A 25,027-nucleotide genomic window follows, 5' to 3' on the forward strand; every position below is an offset into this window, starting at 1 on the left:
CATGTCAGCAGAACACATTACATTAGCCCTCAAGGCTTGAAAATAATCCTCTGTTTTCTGAGACCATTCACACAATGACCCTGCCCTCCAGACTCTAGGTATTGGCTACAATCTCTGGATTCTGAATGGAAGCCCCTCAGCCCTGGGCTTCAGCTCTGCCTTCCAGGCCCAGTGGAACAGCAACTTTGTTCGCTCAGCTTTGGGCAGCCCATTCTCATAGTCCATCTGAGTGGTCACTCCACCTTTTGAGACTGAAGCAGCTCTGCTTCCTTTGTTCCTTGTCTCTTGCGCTTCTGTTTTCTGGTTCCTTGATATCTCTGCCCCTCAGGCCTCACCACTCTCATCTGCTCTGCTGAGGCAAGTGTTCCAAAGTTCATTAGCTCCACCAATAAGTGCCTGGAGGCACCCCACTCTACCAGTTAACTTCAGCTGGAAGACACTCAGCTCTCTTGCTCTGTGGGTTGGCAAGCCTAGCTTCTCCAATAAGAGCCTGGAGGCACCCCACTCCACCAGAAAGCCTCTTGACAAAGGCACTGAGCTCTCTTGCTCTGTGGATGGGCTCCAGTGCCCTCTCACACTGATCTCCTGGTTCTGGGCTGCTTCCTTACCATCTGCGCCATCTCCAGTGTAACAACTCTCCTTATTTCCTTCTGAGCCCTCACTACAATTGTCTTTGATGTCCACAATTCCACTAACAGCCTCTTCAAGGCAATCTAAGCTTTTACTATTAGGCACTTTAAAACTCTTCTAGCTTCTATCCATTCAGCTTCAAAACCACTTCCACATTTTAGGTATCTGTTAGAGCAGCACCCCACTCCAGGTACCAAATTCTGTCTTGGTTATTTAGTGCTGCTATAACAGAAATACTGCAAGCCGGTGGCTCTAACAAACAGAAGTTTATTCTCTCAGAGTTCAGGAGGCTAGAAATCCAAATTCAGAGTGCCAAGTCCAGGGGAAGGATTTCTCTTTCTGTTAGCTCTGCAGGAAGGTCCTTGTCATCAATCTTCCTTTGGTCTAGGAGTTTCTCAGTGCATGGATCCTGGGTCCAATGGATGTGATCTGTTTCTGGCAATACATTCTTGGTGTTATGAGGTTCCCTTGTCTCTCTGCTCACTTCTCTCTTTTATATCTCAAAAGAGATTGGCTTAAGACACAATCTAATCTTGTAGAGTGAGTCCTGCCTCATTAACATAACTGCCACTAATCCCATCTAATTAACAGCATAGAGATAGGATTTACAAGAAAATCACAACAGATGTCAAAATGGTGGACAATCACACAATACTGGGAATCATGGCCTAGCCAAGTTAACACACATTTTTGGGGGGATACAATTCAATCCATAACAGATTCAAAGATTGGGTACTGAGCTTAGGCAAGCTGTGCATTGGCTGGTGAAATAGGTTCTGCTGCAGATGTCAGTCTGTGCACCACATTAGCCATCTGATGTAGTCAACAGTCTTCCATGCCAGGAGAAGGAGGGGCGGGTATACTCTGATCAGAGCACTAGAGTGATCCGTCTTATTTATTTTGGAGGCACAGAACAGGATGCTTCCTTGTGCACAGGTGAGCTATGCATTGGCCGGGGGAACAGGCTCCACTGCAGTCATCAGTTTGTGGGCTGCTTCAGCTGTCTGCAGCAGACAGCTGCTATGCCAGGAGGAGGAGGGATTGGGACAATGGAAGAAGCATCTTTCTTACTGTATGAGACTCTTGTTGACTTGACTCAATCCATAGCTCTCTGTTGCTGTCCTCTGCCCACCAATTCAGAGTCCCACAGATACAAGCACAGATTTCTATCAGGGTTTCTCGGTGTATGAGTGCAGAGGCTCAGGAACCTAGATCTTATGCTTCCATCTTCCCATAATTAACCATGAGTGGCTTTTTCCGTGTGTAGAAATGGATAAAAATGTTGCTGCCTGAACTGTCACCCAGTCAAGATTCACAATCCAGAAAGGAAGGAAGGAATCATGATGTAAAGAAACTAAAAAGGCTCACATAGTCTACTGCAGTTGAAGGCAGATCACAATATTAATTCCATTTCTTAAAGCTTGTTTAGGTCTCAGATTTTGGCAAAAGAACTCCAAGAACATGTGTAGCACAGGGTGTTCCCACAGTCTCCTGCTTTCACTGAAGGTGGTGTCTCCAGGGCCCACTTAGGACAGAGTGGTGACCTGCTTGTGTATATGGGGGAGACAGGGTGCTATATGGGAGGGGAGCCTACAGTTGTGGTTGGCCCAAACATAATCTTGTAGCTTTGGGTTTTCTTACTAGAATCAGAAGAATAAATATGCTTTATTTATATGTAGATGCAGAATTCACTGAACTGTATTGTGAAATGGCAATGCAGGAGAGCATGGAGCATATGATCACAAGCACCATCTATGGTCTATGTTGACTCCTGAGTCATCATGGCCATTGCCCAGCTGATGGTGCACCATCATCATTCCATCCACCAGGAGAGTAACAGCCCAAGTCTCTTTCTCTGGGTGGCCAGCTAGCCAAGGCCCCGGCACCCTGACTGCCTAGAAGTAGAGACAAGCACAGTTGCTCAAACCTGATGGGTTTGTATTTTACTGAAAACATATTGTGCCCATGTGAGAGCTGAATGGGGGACAGTAATGGGAAGAATCCAACTGCCTACAATGTGGTAGTCAGTTCACATATATTACCACATTTATTTCTCACATTAGCCTTATTGGATAGGTCTCATTTGATTTAAAAAAAAAAAATGAAATGAGGCTAACAAAGATTAAGTGACAGGGTGGTGATATGGTGGGTGTCTTAGTTATCTAGTGCTGCTATAACAGAAATACCACAAGCAGATGGCTTTAACAAAGAGAAATTTATTCTCTCACAGTCTAGTAGGTTACAAGTCCAAATTCTGAGTGTCAGCTCCAGGGTACGGCTTTCTCTCTCTGTCGGCCTTCTCATCCATGTTCCCCTGGTCTAGGACGTGCTCTGCTCTCAGTGTTTCTTTCTCGGTGATACGAGTTCCCCGTCTCTCTGCTCACTTCTCTCTTTTAAATCTCAAGAGATTACCTCAAGGCACAATTTAATCTTGTAGGTTGAGTCCTGCCTCACTAACACAACTGCCTCCCATCCTCCCTCATTAACATCATAGAGGCAGGATTTACAACATACAGGAAAATCACACAATACCAGGAATCACGGCCTAGCCCAATTGATAACACACATTTTTGGTGGGACATAATTTGATCCATGACAATGGCCTAGTCAAATTGATACACATATTTTTGGGGGACACAATTCAATCCATGACAGTGGGTTACCAAAGGAACAAGGTTGGGAACTGTACTTTTTTGTTGTTTTGTTTTCAAAAGTGAGCCCATTGCCTTCAGGGGTCCAGAGAGGGAACAGAGTTTTTCTGATTTACACGTTCATTTAGAGTTCTTTAATGAAATCTAAAGATCTTAGGAGATAAAGGTTTACAGCAGGGGTTCTCATCAGGGGATGATTCTGCCCCCCCCCCTCCGGGAACATTTGGAAATGTCTGGAGACATTTTTGGTTGTTACACTGGGGGTCGGGGGTGCTACTGGCATCTATTGGGCATCCTCAGTGCCAAGGATGGCTCCAACAACAAAAAGTTATTTGCCCCCAAATGTCATAGAGGTTGACAGATGTTGAGAAACTCTGGTCTATTGGCACAAAAAAGCCAAATCTGATAAATGTTTAAACACTTTTTAAAAAGTGTTATAGATCTTTAAGGAGGCATGTCTCTCTGTAGCTACCTTGTATCCCCCAAATTAAGTTCTCAATGCCTTTTGGTGGATGATATGCTCCTGTTAGCTCCTGTCTTTTGGAGACCTCATTGCGCTAAATGTATTCTCAATAAAACCTGCCTAAAGAAAAACTCCTTGTTTTGTATAATTGTGTAAAACATGATGTCTTGGTCATCTAGTGTTGCTATAACAGAAATACCACAAGTGGATGGCTTTAACAAAGAGAAATTTATTCTCTCACAGTCTACTAGACTACAAGTCCAAATTCAGGGAGTCAGCTCCAGGGGAAGGCTTTCTCTCTTTGTCGGTTCTGGAGGAAGGTCCTTGTCATCAACCTTCTGTTGGTCTGGGAGCATCTCAGTGCAAGAACCTCAGGTCGAAAGGATGTGCTCTGCCCCCAGCGCTACTTTCTTGGTGGTAGGAGGTCCCCATGTCTCTCTGCCTCCTTCTCTCTTTTATATCTCAAAAGAGATTGGCTTAAGACACTATCTAATCTTGTAGATCTCACCAATGTAACTGCCACTAATCCTTCTCATTTACATCATAGTGATAGGATTTGCAACACAGAAAGAAATCACATCAGATGACAAAATGGTAGACAATTATACAATACTGGGAATCATGACCTAGCCAAGTTGATGGATATTTTGGCTAGGTCATGATTCCCAGTATTGTATAATGATGGAGGTTTCGAAGCTTCCTGTGAATATAGATGGGAACTGGCCAGGGTCTACATTACACACCAAGAGCAGCAGAAAGGTCTGTGTACCAGATGGCAGGACACTTTTGAACACAGAGCATATTGAATTTGGAAACATTGTAATTTTCAAATCACTGCAATTGTTTGGGACTTTAAAAAGATTTTTTTATTGTGGTAAAATATATATAACAAGTTTGCCATTTTAGCCATTTTTAAAGGTACAATTTGGTGACGTTCATTATATTCATCATGTTGTGCAGCCGTCACCACTATCCATGTATACAAATTTTTCATCACCCCGAACAGAAACTCAGTACCCACTAAGCAATAACTCCACATTCCCCCACCTGTACTGTGAGGCCCTGGTAACTACTAATAAATTCTGTTCTCTATGCACTTGCTTATTCTAGATACCTAAAACCTACCTAGTGCCGATATTTCATATAAATGGGATCTTACAACATTTATCTTTCTGTGTCTTACTTATTTCATTCAGCATTATGTTTTCAAGGTGCATCCATGTTGTGACATATATCAGGACTTCATTTTTATTTATTACTGAATAACATTCCCTTGTATGGATTGATTACATTTTGTTTATTCATTCATCTGTTGGTGGATATTTGTATTGTTTCCACATTTTGGCTGTCACTACAATGAGCACTGGTGTACAAGTACATGTTTGCATCCCTCCTTTCAAGCCTCTTGGGTATTTGCCTAGGAGTGGAGTTTCTGTTTAGGACTTGTCTTAGGCTGCGTTCTCTACGGAAGCAAAACTAGTGACACATGTATATATACAGATAGAGAGAGAGAGAAAGAGAGAGACAAAGATTTATTTCAAGGAAATGGCTCATGCTGTTGTGGAGGCTGGCAAGTCCCAAAGGCATTGGCTGGAGGCTTCTTCTGACTCACGTGGTTGCAGGGGCTGACAAACCCAGAATCAGCAAGTCAGGTGGCAGGATACTGGCTCACAGGACTGCAGAAGCAGGCAAATTCCAAAGTTGCCAGGTCAGATGACAAGCTGCTGGGTTAAGTTCCAAAAACTGGAAGTCAAATGATGATGAGCTGGAAAGAGGATCCAGAGCAAACAAACAAGCTTTTCAGAACATCCATATGTATTTTCTGGGTGCAAACCACACCCTGGGGAAACTCTCTTTACAACTAATTGGCTAATTACATCAGATCGCAAAATGGAGGACTATTACATAATATTGAGAATCATGGCCTAGCCAAGTTGACACAACATTAATTATCACAGTCCACTCCTTGCGGACTTGGCACTTGTATACATTTCCTTAAACCATACATAATCTCTAAATAAAGACAATTATAAGGTCTTACTTGCACCTAACATGATACAATTAACATGCAATCAACCAAAAATGCACTAGCCCCATTTACTTCTTATATCTTAAAAGTGATGGGAAAAAAGAAGGAAGAAAACAAAATGATTTTCTCTCTCTTTCTCTCTCTCCGTCTATATAAACCCATTGTTGAGTCAGTTCCAACTCATTGCAACCCTACAGGATAGAGTAGAACTGCCCCATAAGGTTTCCAACGAGCAGCTGGTGGATTTGAACTGCCAACCTTTTGGTTAACAGATGAGCTCTTAACCACTGTGCCTCCAGGGCTCCTCTTTCTATCTACGTATGTATGTACATGAATACTTATAAACACACACATACATGTATAAAGAAAACAAGAAAGAAATAATAACAATTACAGTCCTCATTTCTGCAACTGTCACATGGTCATAACTGGTGTTTAGAAATACGGTCCTCTACCCCCTTTCCATATTCCCCTTACCCTCAGCAAGTACCTCAGCTGGTCATAGTTCTTTGCCTGATGGGGTGACACAACCTTCATTCCTATAAGGTCTGGGTCATTAGTAGTCATGTCAGAGCTGGGTTGCTGTAGCTTTCCATTGACTTTAATCATAGGGCATGGTAGTATTAAGAGATGCCCTAAGGTATCTTCTGTATTCCAGACACACTCTTTTTTTACTTCCCTTATGCAAAATTAGAAACCCTGGTGGCATAGTGGCTAAGTGCTACGGCTGCTAACCAAAGTGTCAGCAGTTCAAATCTGCCAGGCACTCCTTGGAAAGTCTATGGGGCAGTTCTACTCTGTCCTATAGGGTTACTATGAGTCGGAATCGATTCAATGGCACTGGGTTTGGTTTTTTTGGTTTTATGTAAAATCAATCCAATTTCCCCTTGGTAAACCCAGCCCAGTGCCATAGTCATGGTCAATCACTCCAGCCAATGTGATAACTCCCTTTTTTGCCTGTTGATCCAGAGGTGTGAGGATCCCAAAGTGACATTCTTAACTTCCGGTTCAATGGAATCACTGTTGTGTCTCCTGGCAGGACCATTCCCCCCTTTGGAACTAAGACCTCTAATCCACAAAGCACAGGGACAGAGGGACAGAAGGCAAAAATTTTGTGAATGGGTCCTAAGGGGTAATAGTGAGTGGTGCCTCTACCATTTCCACCCCTTGATTCCTGGAACCTTGAATCCTGGCTATGAGAGAAACAGCAACATATATTGAATTCTGGTTTAGAGCATGTACAGCCTCCTGGAGAACATTGCCCCAACTATAGAAAGTATTGCCACCTAGCTGGTGTCATAATTGTGTCTTTAAGAGGCCATTCCATTGTTCTATCAAACCAGTGGCTATAGGATGATGGGGAACATGGCAGGACCAGTGAATTCCACGAGCATTGGCCCATTGCTGCATTTCATTTGCTGTGCAGTGAGTGCCTTGATCTGAGGCAATGCGGTGTGAGATACCATGATGGTGAATTATATGAGGCACAGATGGAAGTTTTGGCAGAAGCATTTCATGCAGGGAAGGCAAATCTGTAACCAGAGTAAGTGTCAATCCCAGTAAGGAAGAAATGCTGTATTTTCCATGATGGGAGTGGTCCAATGTAATCAACCTGCCACCACGTTGCTGGCAGATCTCCTTGAGAAATGGTATCATATTGGGGATTCAGTGTTGGTCACTGTTGCTGGCAGATTGGGCACTCAGCGATAACTGTAGCCAAGTTGGTCTTGGTGAGTGGAAGGCCATGTTGCTGAGCCCATGCAAAACCTCCATTCCTGCCATGATGACCTCTTTGTTCATGATCCCACTGTGCAGTGACAGGAATGGCTGAGAAAAGAGGATGACTGGTTTTCATAAAATGTGTCATCCTATCTACTTAAGCATTAAAGTCTTCCTCTGCAGAAGTCACTGTTGGTGATCATTCACAGGAGACTCAAATATCTTCACTTTTATCTATCCACATACCTCTTCCCCATAGCCCTTGCCTCCAATTTTCCAATCATGTTCCTTAAAAGTTCCTGAACATCAAGCCAAACCACTGGCCACAGACAGTGAATCAGTATACAATTGCACATCTGGCCATTTCTTCTTCCAAATAAAGTGAACAACCAGGTGCACTGCTCGAAGTTCTGCCCATTGGGAAGATTTCTTGTCACCACTGTCCTTCAGTGAGGTCCCAGAAAGGGGTTACAATGCTGCTGTCCAGTTTTGAGTGGTACCTGCATATGATGCAAAACCATCTATAACCAGGCATGAGTTTTCTCTTCCTCAGTCAACTGACCATAAGGAACTCCCCATAAGGCCATAGATGCAGAATGGGAGATGGAAGGTAATGTGGCAGGAGTGCAGACCATGAGCATTTGAGCCACTTCCTCATGCAATTTACTTCTGCCTTCAGGTCCTGCTTGAGCCTGATCTCGTACATACCACTTCCATTTAATGATGGAGTGCTGCCGTGTTTGTCTGATTTTATGAGTCTGTGGCTGAGACAATGCCTAGTTCGTGATGGGCGGTTCAGGCCGCATGGTGACTTTGTGGCCCGTGGTTAAGTATTCAGTCTCTACTAAGGCACAGTATCAAGCCAAAAGCTGTTTCTCAAATGGAGAATAGTTATCTGCAGAGGATGGCCGGGCTTTGCTCCAAAATCCTAAGGGTCGGTGCTGTGATTCACCAACAGGGGCTTGCCAAAGACTTCAAACAGCACCTCTATCTGCCACTGACACTTCAAGCACCATTGGATCAGCTGGATCATATGGCCCCTGTGGCAGAGTGGCTTGCACCACAGCCTGAACCTGTTGCAGAGCCTTCTTTTGTCCTAGGCCACACTAAAAACCAGCAGCTTTTTGAGTCACTTCATAAATAGGCCAGAGTAGCACACCCAAACGAGGGATGTATTGCCTCCAAAATTCAAAGAAGCCCACAAGGTATTGTGCCTCCTTATTAGCTATAGGAGGGATCAGATGCAACAACTTATCCTTCACTTTACAAGGAATATCTCGACATGCCCCACACCACTGGACTCCTAGAAATTTCACTGAGGTGGAAGGCACCTGAATTTTTGTCAGATTAATTTCTCACCCTCTTGCATGCACAAGTGCCAAAGTATGATCTTGAGTATGTCATTCCTGAATTAGAGACCATCTCAGGTGTAGATTTGATGCACTGAACACGAATAACCAAAGAGCAGACAAGTTGTGGGATGACATCAAGGACATCATACATGAAGAAAGAGATCATTAAAAAGACAGGAAAGAAAGCAAAGACCAAACTGACTGTCAGAAGAGACTCTGAAACTTGCTCTTGAAAGTAGAGTAGCTAAGGCAAAAGGAAGAAATGATGAAGTAAAAGAGCTGAATGGAAGATTTCAAAAGGTGGCTCAAGAAGACAAAGTAAAGAATTATAACGACATATGGAAAGTGCTGGAGTTAGAAAACCAGAAGGGAAGAGTATGCTGATCATTTCTCAAGCTGGAAACTGAAGAAAAAGTTGAAGCCTTGAGTTGCAATACTGAAGGGTTCTACAGGGAACATATTAAATGATGCAGAAAGCATCAAAAGAACATGGAAGGAATACACACAGTCACTGTACCAAAAAGAACTTGCTGATGTTTAACCATTTCAGGAAGTAGCATATGATCAGGAACTGATGGTACTGAAGGAAGAAGTCCAAGCTGCACTGAAGGGAATGGTGAAAAACAAGGCTCCAGGAATTGAAGGATTACCAACTGAAGTGTTTCAACAAACTGATGCGGTGCTGGAAGTGATCACTCATCTATGTCAAGAAATTTGGAAGACACCTGCCTGGCCAACGAACTGGAAGAGATTCATGTTTATGCCTATTCCCAAGAAAAGTGATCCAACCGAATATGAAAATTATTGAACAATATCATTAATATCACACACAAATAAAGTTTTGCTGAAGATCATTCAAAAGCAGTTGCAGCAGTACATTGACAGAGAATTGCCAGAAATTCAAGCCAGATTCAGATGAGACCTGGAGCCAGGGATATCATTGTTGATGTCAGATGGACGCTGGCTGAAATCAGAGAATACCAGAAAGATGTTTACCTGTGTTTTATTGAGTATGCAAAGGCATTTCACTCTGTGGATTATAAGAAATTATGGATAACATCCCATATGTGAGGATTTTTGTTTCCTTTATGTTGAGGTGCAATCCATACTGAAGGCTGTGGTCTTTGATCTTCATTAGTAAGTGCTTCAAGTCCTCTTCACTTTCAGCAAGCAAGGTTGTGTCATCTGCATAACGCGGGTTGTTAATGAGTCTTCCTCCAATCCTGATGCCCCGTTCTTCTTTATATAGCCTGGCTTCTTGGATTATTTGCTCAGTATACAGATTGAATAGGTATGGTGAAAGAATACAACCCTGATGCACACCTTTCCTGACTTTAAACCAATCAGTATCCCCTTGTTCTGTCCGAACAACTGCTTCTTGATCTACGTACAGATTCCTCACGGGCACAATTAAGCGTTCTGGAATTCCCATTCTTCGCAATGTTATCCATAATTCGTTATGATCCATACAGTCAAATGCCTTTGCATAATCAATAAAAGACAGGGAAACATCCTTCTAATATTCTCTGCTTTCAGTCAGGATCCATCTGATGTCAGTGATAATATCCCTGGTTCCATGTCCTCTTCTGAAACCGGCCTGAATTTCTGGCAGTTCCCTGTCAATATACTGCTGCAGCCGTTTTTGAATGATCTTCAGCAAAATTTTGCTTGCGTGTGATATAAATGATATTGTTCTATAATTTCCACGTTCAGTTGGATCACTTTTCTTGGGAATAAGCATAAATATGGATCCCTTCCAGATCAAAGACCACAGCCTTCAGTATGGATTGCACCTCAAGATAAAGAAAACAAAAATCCTCACAACTGGACCAATGAGCAACATCATGATAAACAGAGAAAAGATTGAAGTTGTCAAGGATTTCATTTTATTTGGATCCACAATCAACAGCCATGGAAGCAGCAGTCAAGAAATCAAAAGATGCATTGCTTTGGGTAAATCTGCTGCAAAGAACCTCTTTAAAGTGTTGAAGAGCAAAGATGTCACCTTGAAGACTAAGGTGCACCTGACCCAAGCCATGATATTTTCAATCACTTCATATGCATGTGGAAGCTGGAGAATGAATAAGGAAGACCGAAGAAAAATTGACGTCTTTGAATTGTGGTGTTGGCAAAGAATATTGAATGTACCATGGAGTGCCGAAAGAATGAATAAATCTGTCTTAGAAGAAGTACAACCAGAATGCTCCTTAGAAGCAAGGATGGCAAGACTGTGTCTTACATACTTTGGACATGTTGTCAGGAGGGATCAGTCCCTGGAGAAGGACATCATCCTTGGCAAAGTACAGGGTCAGCGGAAAAGAGGAAGGCCATCAATGAGGTAGATTGACACAGTGGCTGCAACAATGAGCTCAAGTATAACAACGATTGTAAGGATGGCTCGGGACCTGGCAGTGTTTCATTCTATTGTGTGTGGGGTCGCTGTGAGTCAGAACCGACTCGATGGCACCTAAAAACAACAACAATGGATAATATTGCAAAGAATGGGAATTCCAGAACACTTAATTGTGCTCATGATGAACCTGTATATAGATCAAGAGGCAGTTGTTCAAACAGAACAGGGGGATATTGCATCGTTTAAAGTCAGGAAAGGTGTGTGTCAGGGTTGTATCCTTTTACCATACCTATTCAATCTGAATGCTCAGTAAATAACCCAAGAATCTGGACTACATGAAGAAGAATGTGGCATCAGGATTGGAGGAAAACTCATTAACAACCTGTGTTACACAGATGACACAACATTGCCTGCTGCAAGTGAAGAGGACTTGAAGCATTTACTGATGAAGATTAAAGGCCACGGCCTTCAGTATGGATTACACTTCAATATAAAGAAAACAAAAATCATCACAACTGGACCAATAAGCAACATCATGATAAACAGAGAAAAGATTGAAGTCGTCAAGAATTTCATTTTACTTGGATCCACAATCAACCCATGGAAACAGCAGTCAAGAAATCAAAAGACACCTTGCACTGGGCAAATCTGCTGGAAAAGATCTCTTTAAAGTGTTCAAAAGCAAAGATGTCACCTTGAAGACTTAGGTGTGCCTGACCAAGCCATGTTGTTTGCAACCACCTCATATGCATGTGAAAGCTGGACAATGAATAAGGAAGATCAAAGAAGAATTAACGCCTTTGATTTGTGGTGTTAATGAAGAATATTGAATATACCATGAACTGCCAAAAGAAAAAACAAAACTGTCTTGGAAGAAGTACAACCAGAATGTCCCCTTAGAAGCAAGAATGGTGAGACTACGTTTCACATACTTTGGACATGTTATCAGGAGGGACCAGTCCCTGGAGAAGGACATCATGCTTGGTAAAATGGAGGGTCAGGGAAAAAGAGGAAGACACTCAAGGAGGTGGATTGACATAGTGGCTGCAATAATGGCTTCAAGCATAACAAGGATTGTGAGGATGGGGTAAGATAAGGCAGTGCTTTGTTCTGTTGTGTGCTGGGAGCCAGGCTGCAAGGGCGGCCCCTCTGCACCCACTGCCCCCAGCATAAACATCAAAGAATCCCTGAAAAGTCAGGAGGAGCCAGGCTGCAAGGGCAGCCCCTCTGCACCCACTGCCCCCAGCATAAACATCAAAGAATCCCTGAAAAGTCAGGAGGAGCCAGGCTGCAAGGGCGGCCCCTCTGCACCCACTGCCCCTAGCATAAACATCGAAGAATTCCTGAAAAGTCAGGAATATCTCTGTCATCTGTGTTATGTTTCTATTTCATTTTCAGCCTGTGTATAGCAGAATGTATAAGCATAAAATTCCATTATAGATTTAGGGACCTTTGGACGGGGGGCGTCCTACTCATAATCCCCTGGTGAAATCCCGGGTAGGGACAGCCCGTGTATTACTTGGGGGTCAACATGAAGTTGTCTTAGGGGAAAAACAAATAGCTCGACTATGGAAAATAAGAATAGGATGGTGAAATCCTGGTATTTACCAAGGCCCTTTTTGTGATTAAACCACCACCCACACATGACCCCATAAAAGTGGAAAAACAAAAGGCAGTGAGTTCTCTCAGCCAATTTCTCAGCCAATTACAGATCAACCTTCTCGTCTACCCCGCTCACTGCTGCGCTTGACTGGTCTTTGGGTATAGAGATTGGGCTAATTGTCCTTGGCATAATCATGGACAATATGACGTAACCCAAAGTGGCTGGACTACAAGAATTTGGCCACCCTGGACAAAATGGACAAAGCCTATGTGGCAACAGTTTTTGCAAAAAGACTAATTATTATAAAAACTGTGGAAGGAATTGCAAGATTAAGCATAAGGTGTAAAGCAGTATGAAGTCAATTGTTACTTTGTGTAAAAATATATCAACAAAATATTCTCTTCAATTAAACAAAAACTCATTGTACTTGTGTGTGTATGCGGAACTGTACTATGTGTCACTTGGGAAATTATGTCTCTGGGAAATAATGTTTATGATTATATTTTGTACTGCCCCTTTATTGATCATGCGATGTTATGCTTTTGTAAGCTTATGATATAAAAGACCATGTAAAAAATAGAGAGAGAAGGGCTTCTTTTTCTGCAGAAATGAAAATATAAGACATACTACCTCTCATTCTTTTTTCGCCGAACTCTACCCCTCCTCTGGTAACCCTGTTCATTGCTGAGGCTGGCCCCCGGCAGTTGTGCATAGGGTGGCTATGAGTCAGAACTGACTTGATGGCACCTAACAACAGCAGCATGCAAATGTCTTACCAAAAGTCTAGAGTAATTGATACTTCTTCCTTACTAGGTGCAATCAGTATAATATCATCAAAGTAATGGACCAGTGTGATGTCTTGTAAAAGGGAACGGTTATCACAGTCCCTGTGGACTAAATATCCCAGGTATGGGTATTTATGGAGATATGATATAGCTAAGGGGTAAGACAGTGAAGATGTATTGCTGGCCTTGCCAACTGAAGGAAAACTGCTTTTGGTAATTCTCTGAAAGGCATTGTCCAGATCAATACCTTCATTCCAGCTACCAGGATATGTATTAATTTTCTCAAGCAATGAAACCACATCTGGAACATCAGCTGCCATTGGAGTCACCATCTGGTTAAATTTGTGATAATTCATTATCATTCTCCTAGATCCATCTCCATATGCCCCCACTCTGGCTGGTGGGTCACAGTGATGTTCTGAGTCTTCTGGAATTAGTGTCAGTTCAGAGCCAGTATCCAATAATCCCTGAAAAGTCTTATTATTTCCTTTTCCCCAATGAACAGCCACTCTCATAAAAGACCATATAGCCCTTTGGTGAAGGCTGGGAGAAAGATTAACAACATAAGTGTAGTGGATTCCTTCTTCAAGGGGACCTGGCCTCCTCTTCATTCAAGAGGTTGTGGCCTGCAAACTCGCTCAAGTCTGGGATTTGATTGAGGGATTCATGTTAGACTTCTCTTTGCTTGACCTAGAATTCTTCCACTTGTACAGATCAAATAAACATTTAGTAGATTTCCTATTTCACTCCTAGGGACACCATGATTAAGTAGCCAATGTCGTAAGTCCATACAAGTGAGACTATTCTGAATACTGCTTTGACTCTGCTGTCCGTTAAGGTAACCACACCCACTTTGCCCTTGTCATTTGAATGCTACCACTTGGCCCCTACCACCATGGGGTCCAATCAGCCCCACTGTCATTAGGTGTCTTAATTCAATCAGGGCATTTCCCACTGTCAAATCTGACTTACATAAAATAGCAATCATAGCAGTCTTCAAGGATGCTGGGGCTCCCTTCACAAATTTGTTCTTCAGCATGTGGTAAAAGGTTTGTGTTCTGGGCACTCCATATGTGGGTCTGTGGATCTAACCTGAGAAATCCACTGTAACATTCCGATTTCCTTAAGCCTTTGGATACCTTCTACAGTATACCAAGGCAGGTCTGGCACTTCAACTTGATTTAGTGTAGGCCACTGCTTAATCTACGCTTTCAGTGACCCAGCTAAATAAACTATTAGATTCTTTCCTATCCTCTGGAGCTGAAGCATTGAATGAAGGATCTGTGCTTAGCGGACCCATTATGATAAACTCAGACTGATCCATCTTTATGTTCTTTGCACCATTATCCCACACCCTTAATAGCCATTCCCACACATACTCCCCAGGCTTTTGTTTGTACATATTAGAAAAGTCAAGTGGTTCTTTTTGAGTGTAACATATCTCCTCCAGGGGTCACTATTTGTACTTTACCTTTTGGGGCATGCTGGGACTTGAGACTAGTTAATAGGTCTAGAAGCAAAAATGCATGGTGTGGGTGGGTCCTGGGAACATTCAGCAATGTCTTGTAAAGCATCTAACTCAGGCAATGCACCAGGCAACACCTCAGGTGCCTCCCAGGTGATATCTCAAAGACTCTTCAGGCACAGCTGGGTTAATCTAATCAGATGGGGTGGAAGGGATAATGGTTTTACCAGCAAAGGTGTATGTTATGGATTGAATTGTGTCCCCCCCCAAATTTGTATCAACTTAGCTAGGCCATGATTCCCAGTACTGTGTGGTTGTCCACCATTCTGTGATCTGAGGTGATTATCCTATGTGTTGTAAACCCTAACCTCTATGATGTTAATGAGACAGAATTAGAAACAGTTATGTTAATAAGGCAGGGCTCAATCTAACAGATTAGGTAATATTTTGAGTCAGTTTCTTTTGGAATATAAAAGAGAATCGAGCAGAGAGGATGGGAACCTTGTGCCACCAAGAAAGTAGTGCCAGGAGCGGAGTGTCCTTTGGACCCAGGGTCCCTGCACTGAGAATCTCCCAGACCAGGGGAAGACTGATGATGAAGATCTTCCCCCAGAACCTGCAAAGAGAGAGCTGGCACCCTGAATTCAGATTTCCAGCTTCCTAGACTGTCTGAGAACAAATTTCTGTTTGTTTAAGCCACCGCTTGTGGCATTTCTGTTGTAGCAGAACTAGATAAGTAAGACAGTGGCTTAGCATACAGGGGTGGAGTAATCTCTTCAGATGGGAGTAAAAAGGCTGGTTTTGTTGGCAGGGGTGATTCAGCAGAATTTAAGGGTCCAATGTCCCCAATTTCCTGATTATTTGCCCATATGTCCCCATCCCAAGCTTCAGGATCCCATTTCTTCCCAATCAATGCCCTCACTTTAACTTCAGACACCATTCAAATTTGGGAATTTAATTGGCATTTTAATTCAGCCACTCTTACGACAAGAGTCTGGGTTTGGTTTTTGGTGATATCAGCTGTTACTACAAAAAATAAGGCTTTCTCCCAGGGCACAAGCAGCAGCTTTGAGGACATTTATGTGGCACTTCAGGTGTGACTCTGAAGCCTTGAGCTCATCCCTTTCTTTCACCATTTTGTCTGGCGATAGTGGGACCAACCAGTTTCCCTATACATCTCATTCTGACGAAATTGTAGAAATGTATCAAGCATGAAATCACCCAGAGCCTCACCTTTCACCAATATGTGATCTATTGGTAATGATATTTTGAGTATTAATATTGCTACCTCATTCCATGGATTAGCAGAACCCTCTCTACTACTGGAGGCAGAGCCATTAACACCTTTAAGACCAGTCAGACGTGAGAACCAATTTACAAAGCTCATCCTTACTATTTTGTTTCTCTAGAACTACTCCCAGTACCAAATGTCTTAGGCTGGTTTCTCTAGAGAAGCAATACCAGTGAAGCATACACACACACACACACTGTGTGTGTATATATATATATGAGTCCTGGTGGCACATAGGTTAAAGCGCTAGGCTGCTAACCTAAAGGTAGACAGTTTGAACCTACCAGCCGCTCTACAGGAGACAGATGTGGCAGCCTGCTTTCATAAGGATTTACAGCCTTGGAAACCCCACGGAGGCAGTTCTACTGTGTCCTATAGGGTTGTTATGAGTCAGAATCGACTTGACAGCAATGGAGTAGATATACATAGATATATAAATGTATATATATATATAAAGTACATATATATTTATGTGTATATATAGGTATATATTTATGTATAGAGAGAGAGAGAGAGAAGTATATATAGAAGTACAGAGTGCCCCTTAGTAGCAAGGATGTCAAGACTACTTCTCACATATTTTGGACATGTTATCAGAAAGAAACTGTCCTTGGAGAAGAACATCATGCTTGGTAAAGTAGAGGGTCAGCGAAAAAAAGGAAGACCCTCAAGGAGATGGATTGACACAGTGGCTACAACAATGGGCTCAAGCATAACAATGATTGTGAAGATGGTGCAGGATCAGGCAGTGTTTTTTTCTGTTGTACATAGGGTTTCTATGAGTTGGAACTGACTCAATGGCACCTAACAACAACATAGAGAGAGATTTATCTCAAGAAGGTGGCTCACACAGGTGTGAAACCTGGCAAGTCCCAAAGTCCGTGGGTCAGGCATCAGTGGAGGGTTCTCCTTACTCATGTGTTTACAGGGTCTGATGAACCCAGAAGCAGCAGGTCAGATGGCAGGCTGCTGGCTCATAGGGCTGTAGCATTGGCGAATCCAAAGTCAGCAGGTCAGGTGACAGGCTGCTGACTCAAGACCGAAGAACCAGAGGTCAGATGATGACAAGCCAGAAACAAGATCCAGAGCAATCAAGCCACCTTTGTCAGAACATCCATATATATATAATGGGTGCAGGCTGACCCTTCAGAGGAACTCCCTTACAACTAATTGGCTGATCACATCAGATCACATCATGGAAGTTAAAACCAAAACCAAACCCAGTGCTGTCAAGTTGATTCCGACTGAGAGCGACCCTGTAGGACAGAGTAGAACTGCCCCATAGAGTTTCCAAGGAGCATCTGGCGGGTTTGAACTGCCGACCCTTTGGTTAGCAGCCATAGCACTTAACCACTACACCAGCAGTGTTTCCACATGGAGGTTACTACATTTATATCACAAAATGAAGGATAATTACATAAGATCACAAAATGGAGAATAATTACATAATACTGAAAATCATGGCCTAGCCAAGTTGACACATAATATTAACTATCACAGGACTCTTGATGAAATCACATTCCCAGAGTTCTCCAGGTTCAGCAAGAACTTTAGTATCTGTCACGGATTGAATTATGTCCCCCCCAAAATATGTGTATCAGTTGGGCTGGGCCATGATTCCTGGTATTGTGTGATTTTCCTATATGTTGTAAATCCTGCCTCTGTGATGTTAATGAGGGAGGATGGGCAGGAGTTGTGTTAGTGAGGCAGGACTCAACCTACAGGATTGGACTGTGTCTTGAGACAATTTCTTGAGACATAAAAGATAAAAGCAAGCAGAGAGACAGGGGGACCTCGTACCATCAAGAAAGCAGCTCCAGGAGCAAAGCGGGTCCTTTGGACCTGAGGTTCTTGTGCTGAGATGCTCCCAGACCAAGGGAATATGGATGTCAAGGACCTTCCTCCAGAGCCGACAGAGAGAGAGAGCCTTCCTCTGGAGCTGATGCCCTGAATTTGGACTTCTAGCCCACTAGACTGTAAGAAAATTAATTTCTCTTTATTAAAGCCATCCACTTGTGTATTTCTGTTACAGTAGCACTAGATGACTAAGGCAGTATCACTTCTCAATGGCAGTGGTTTCTCATCATTCCACATTCATCTCAGACTCACACACTCGTGCTGAGGGAGCCCACTGCGGGCTCAGGAGAAGTCAATCATCCCCCATGAAAAAGAAGATGTCTGTAACACAGCTGCTTCACTGCCTCTTCCCTCCAGGCTATTCTTATATCTTGGCAACACAAGAAATCACAAGTCAAACACAGAATAGTTCAACTTGTTAACAAAGAAATGATCAGGAAAGCCTTTGGCAATGTAAATGATCATCATTTCGGTTCTCTTTGTCTACTTTCTATTCTAAAATTGTCTTTAATTCTGAAAATACGATTTGACAAAGAGGAAGGCACAGATTAATTCTTAAACCAATAGTTCAAGCTCCTCAAAAAAATTTTTTTTCTTCATTGTTATGAAACAGCTTAAGGGTTTTCCACACTTTCAGGAAATCAAACAGTAGACAAAGAAGAACAAGAGGGGCAGAAATAGACCTGCCAATGGGGCGGGAGTAATCCACCTGAAAGCCTGTACAGCTACAGCCAGTGCTGGCAGCAATGGGGAGTTGATACTCTAAAAATAAGCCAGAAATCCAGATTATTATGGAAAATCTTCAGGGTTTTCAGCATTGGTTCCTATTTTTTAAAGTGTTGTACCAGCTAAGGAAAACACATGCAGGTTAAATTCAAATGACAAGCCACTAGTCTGAAGCTTTGAGTATACAATTTTGAATCCAAGGAAAAAAAGAAGTCAATAGGAGAAATTTGTGTCCAAAGAAAAAGTCAACAGATTTTTACACTTTTGAAAATCAGAATGTATTTGAAGGAAGATTTTCTGTATGTTAATGGATTTTAGAACTTTGAACGTATTAAAAGGTTATTGAAATAATCTTGTAGCTGAAGAAAAACTGTTGATGAATCAAAACTCCTTATTGTGCATTTTTACCAAGAAAACATGCTTTGATGTACCATAGTTGCATCCATATAATTGAGAACACATGCTTACCAAGCAAAATTTCCTAGTGAGGTAAGAGTATACTAACTGGGTATAGAATTGAGAAAGTTCTTGGATAAGCAATGACATCACCATGACTGGGTAGGGCCAGGTTCCTGATACAATTGGAGAAGCCTCCTTGGAAAGATTATTATAGTTAATTTATTAATTATTGTTTTTTTGTTTCTAAAAAGAAAACAGAAGTCCTTTTCAATGCTCAAGCTAAATGAACTAAGTTATAGCTCATTTCTTAAGTGGATGTAACTGTTAAGTAACTGTGGGATATTGTACACAAACTTCTATAAAGAAATATTCGTCTTTCCAATAAGGAGAAAAAGGTTGGCTGTTTCAGAAATACATAGCAAAGGACATCTGCCATAACCCAGCATTCTAAGTTTGTTAGTTCGTAACTCCAGTTCACTCAAGTTCTAAAGTATGTTCATTCGTTACTCCTTGGGCACCTTCTATATCCTTAATTCTGGTGGTGAGAAATGAATAAAATAGACACAGTCCTTGCTCTCATATAGCACATGGCCTGGTGGAAGAGACATAAATTCAACACAAGTATCCAAATATCTCTGTGAAAAAGTGGCAAGTGCAATGAGGGAGGACAGCAACTTACAGAAACTTCTGGAACATAGTTGCGTATACACATCAGAAAATAAACGGAAAAAAATCCAGTTGACTAACTATCAGGGCTGTGATTTGTACTCACTTCACATTCCCTAGCTCTTGCCTAAAGCTATTAAAGGCATAAGTGTTCTTCAGGGAGAGAACCTTCAAAGTATGAAGAAGAAAGTATTGTTATGATTTACATTCTGTAGTTAAAAGCCATGGTACCATTTGAAATAAGTACCTAATTACAGAGAGAGGAATATTTAGGATGCTCCAATCAATAGCCTCAGGACAACCGTTTTTCACAGTAATGACATTACATATTGAAAGTGATGAGATGAAGTGACTAGTAAGTGATAACACAAACTGCTAGGTTATAATAGACTGCTAGTCCTGAGAGCGTAGTTGTTAACAGCTTGGCTGCTAACCAAAGAAAGGTCAGCAGTTCGAATCCAATAGCCGATCCCTGGAAATCTATGGGGCAGTTCTACTCTGCCCAGTAGTGTCACTATGAGTTGGAATCGACTCAATGGCAGTGGGTTTTTTTAATCCTGAGAGGGGTCTTGTAAATATCTAGTGCAGCCCCTTCTCCAACCCCAGACTCTCTTTAGCTGAGAGAAAATCCTCATCCAACCCCCAGGAGATTTATTAAGTGCCTATTTTTCTGAGGCCATTTCCTCTTGAGTTTACAATCCACCACCACCAAAAATTATTTGCTACTGAAGACATACAGATAACAGAAACATACCCAAGTAAAGATTTATTTTTGTTCTCTGCTGTGCACGTTTTGAGTTATGAGTTGTCGGTAAGGTACTACGGAGTGTTTGGTCAGTCCTCCTCATGCTAACTCCAGACATGTGAAGGAATAAAATTCTAAGTTGTTTCTGGAATTCTCTTCCCTCTTTATGAATGGAGGTGAGAGTTAGACTGTGTGGTTTTCACAAGCAGCATCAATTTTGAATGAGAATCTGGATATATTTCTTCCCTCTCCTGTTTTATTGCCAATCACAACATGATCCTGGCAGGGCTGCCAGAAATCATACAGATTCCTACTCACTGGTGTTTTTTTAATTGAAGCACAATGTTACTGTTACTCCATGGGACCACACGTGAGCTATGAGAGGCTGAGCCCCGCAGTGGCAAATTCTGACCATGGCTTTCATTAAGGCACTCTCATATTTTGAACATCTACCATGGGCAGGTCTACAAAGCTGGATGGAGGAGCCATCCTGTGGCAGAAAAAACACTGGTATTAAATCCAAAGACTTGTCAATCCCTACTTCCTCATCAGTACAATGGAAACAAAACAGGCTGCCATAAAAATTAAATAAGATAATTCAGGTCAAGTGATTCAAACTGTTCCTGGTGCACAGTCCATGCTCCACCGATTTCGCCACCATTATGATTTCCTGCTCACCACTCACTGGCCAAGCAACTTCATTCTGGCCATTGAAATGTTCGGGGACTTTTCTCATCACAAGTGAAGACACTGACTAATGCTTACCAGGAGTGACGGTGGGGGTAGGAGACAGAAGCACTCCCTAGGTAATAGTCACTTTTTGTTTATAGAAATGGGAGAGGTGGCATTGAATATGGCTGAAGTTTTCATAGCATGACTGATGTAACTGATGTCAATAAGCTGTACACAGGGAAAAGGGATAATGGGTAAACACTAGGTTGTATATGGTTTTGCACCATTAACAACAATTAAAACGGGGGAGCTCCAGATGCTGGTACTAATTAGACATTAGTTCTCGGTTTTGGGGGCTTCAGGTCGTGGTCTTGTGGGACAATCCAGTGAATTGGCATAATATACAATGAAAATTGTGAGAGCCAGAGTTTGACGGGACTGCAATGTTTTGCCAGATTTCACAGGATTTCCAACTTTGTCAGGGTATGGTGTTGCCACTTTTCTATTGCTCATTTTAATGGAAAATATTTGAACTTTCTTTCTTTGACAGGTTTCCACCTTATACAGTTCTGGCTTTCTCAGATTTCATTGTAGTTCTTAAAGTTTATGTTCTACCTCCCAATAGGGTGAATAGTGTCTGGGGTCTTAAAAGCTTGGGAGTGGCCGTCTAAGATACAACTGTTGGTCTTCATTCATTTGGAACAAAAGAGAATGAAGGAAACCCAAGAGTCAGAGAAGGAACTGGACTACAGGACTAATTGTCTACATGAACCATTGCCCCCTCTACCTAGACACCAGAGGAACTAGATGGTGCCCAGCGAACGTCCTGATCAGGAACACAATAGGTGAATCCTGATAAAAGGGGGAGGAAAATGTGGAACAAAACTTCAAATTCTTAAAGAATCCAGACTTACTGGACCTACTGAGGCTGAAAGAGTCCCCAGGACTACGGCCCTGAGTTGTTCTTCAAACCTTGAATTCCTGATATCACCTTTAAACTAAGTAACAGTTAAGCCCAGAGAGTAAAGATTGTTGCCCTTGAGTATTGCATTTCTTTAAAAAAAAAAAAAACTATATAAGACCAAAGGGTCAACAGCTATTTTATGGCACAGATAGAAGGTTGGGAGGCAGGAAGTTTAAGTAAATGGAAGTGAAACGAGGACAGAAATAACAAGAGTGTTGACACAATGTGAAGAATGTAATCAATGTCACTTATTATGTCTAGAAACTGTGGAATGGGGGTGGGTTTTGCTGTGTATTATTTTCACTGAAAATAAAATTGGATTTACAAAAAGTGAAGAGATTCCACCAGATGCTTTCTAAATTTCATCCTGGCTCTAAAACTCTATGGCTAGAAGATAAGATCCTATTGCAAGGGCTTTTGGAATAGAAATCTCTTTGGAAAAGATAGAGGTCCCATTCCCTGTAAGGATCTCAAGTTCCAGGATAAAATGGGGGTGTGACTCAAAAAATCTCATTTGATGCTAAGATTTGGCACAACCTCCAGAGTCACAGGACCATAAAATATCTCGTCCAATTCAGGTCACAGAAAGTTTCCAGGCAAAAACATGGGTGATTCACAATTTGTCACCTTTATGTATATAATGGAGCCCTGGTGGTCCAGTGGTTAAGAGCTTGGCTGCTAACCAAAAGGACAGCAGATCAAATCCACCAGCCACTCCTTGGAATCCTATGGGGCAGTTCTACTCTGTCCTATAAGGTGGCTATGAGCTGAAATAGACTCGATGGCCATGAGTTTGGTTTTATATATATAATAATTTTTATATTTATAATACCAAAAAAAAAAAACTACAACCAAACTCATGGCCATCGAGTCAATTCTGACTCACAGCAACCCTATAGGACAGAGTAGAACTACACCAAAGGGTTTCCAAGGAGCACCTGATGGATTCAAACTGCAAACCTTTTGGTTAGCACTCGAGCTCTTAACCACTGTGCCACCTGGGCTCCAATAATTCTGCCACGGAGACTTTTATTGATAAATTTTTTTTTTTTTTATTGCTCAGAATGGGCAAGTAACTTGCCCAAGAACACATAAGTCTTACCTCAGTGCTCCATGGTGCAGCCTGGAGTTGGGAAGCTCCACAGCCCACTCTCCTTTCACTGCGTCATGTTCCTCGAGTATTTGCTGAATGCTTTTCTTGCAGGATCTCTCAATAAGGTACATAAAACCTTAATACAGGGAGCCCTTCCATCTTGGCCAGAATAAGATAAGCAGCTCCAGTGAACACTTGGGTGGGGACAGAGGTGCTGCCCTAAGCCACATGACCTGCTTGTGGTCAGCTAAGGCCAGGTCACAGAGAGGCAGCCAGCTGCCAGTGGAAAGTCCATTTTCTGGGGGAGCCATCACCCACCTGTGAGCGGTCAGCAGGGCGGCAGTGGGTACTGACTGCACCATGAAGAAAAGCTGCTCTCAAATTTCTACCCCACATGGCTTTCCTTGGTTGGAAAAACTAAGGCTGCCAGTATCATTCACCACCAAAGAGAAAGAAACCCTGAGGTCTTTAGGATAGACCACCCGAGAAGAGGGCTAATCAGGATCAGGCTTCCCAGCGCAAGGAGAGCTTGGGTGCACAGGGATGGGAAAGTCACCACCGTGAAATGCCTCCCAACCTCCCTCAGTGTGGATGCCCACCCGGATGCAAAGCACAGTCCTTCTCCCGCACTCAGAGTCTAGTTTTCCTCCCCAAGTGCCTGTTCTCCCAGCCAAGAGTCACCCTTTGGTCTTCCACAAACACTGGAAAGCCCTGTCTTTCTAGAGCACTATGCTGCAGCTGGCAAGGTGTGGGTGGCATTAGCTTGTTTGCACGGAGGAGTTAATGGACGGTGTGAGGGGTAATGGCATTGACATGGCCACAGAGCCAGAAAGTGGGAGACTGGGCATCCAGCCCATGATCCTGCCACATCCTGCTGTCTCACTTTCACACCAAGGGAGAACACATGTAAACAAAGAAATTGCTGAACAACAAAGCAAGGACAACTCAGGGCCCACTATGTGCCAAGGTCAGGCCCAGCACTCTCCCCAGGCCCCTGCTAGCCTGTACACCCAGATGGGAAGTTTTGGACTGAGATGGCAATTGGGTCATTAGAAGGCTTTGCTTTTGAGAAAGTAAAATTGTCTTATCTTGGCTCTTTTTCATCCCCACTGGTCCGGTAGACAAAACCCTGTTGTTAAAGGTGTGAGCACCTGCTATTCCCCTTTCCAGCCATTTCTTCCCTATCCTTTTCCCTGTGGACACCTCCTGTGTTCTCCTCCAGCCCTGCCTGCATACCGCTTCCCTGTCATATCCTTGCAATATTGTCCCCACTGCCCTCTGGCTCTCAGGGGCCCAGTGCCTCTGCCTTCTTTGGAGCCCCATGACCTCACCCCCCACCACACCCCCTTCTCCCATCTGTCACCATCTCTCTTGCCTGGGTCACCAACCTCCTCCCTCTCCCTCTGCTCCCCATCCCCACTGCTTGAGTGGACATTTCCCCAGTTTGGCAGTACCCATGTCCTGCATCACACAGCTTAGCACATAAATGTTTGCTAACGATTTCTTCTGTGTTAATTTGGTCTTGACTGGACTCTCAGGTTAACAGAGAGTGTATTGATTACTG

The sequence above is a fragment of the Elephas maximus genome, chromosome 1 (genome assembly GCF_024166365.1).
Source record: "Elephas maximus indicus isolate mEleMax1 chromosome 1, mEleMax1 primary haplotype, whole genome shotgun sequence".
In the NCBI taxonomy this organism is placed as follows: domain Eukaryota; kingdom Metazoa; phylum Chordata; class Mammalia; order Proboscidea; family Elephantidae; genus Elephas; species Elephas maximus.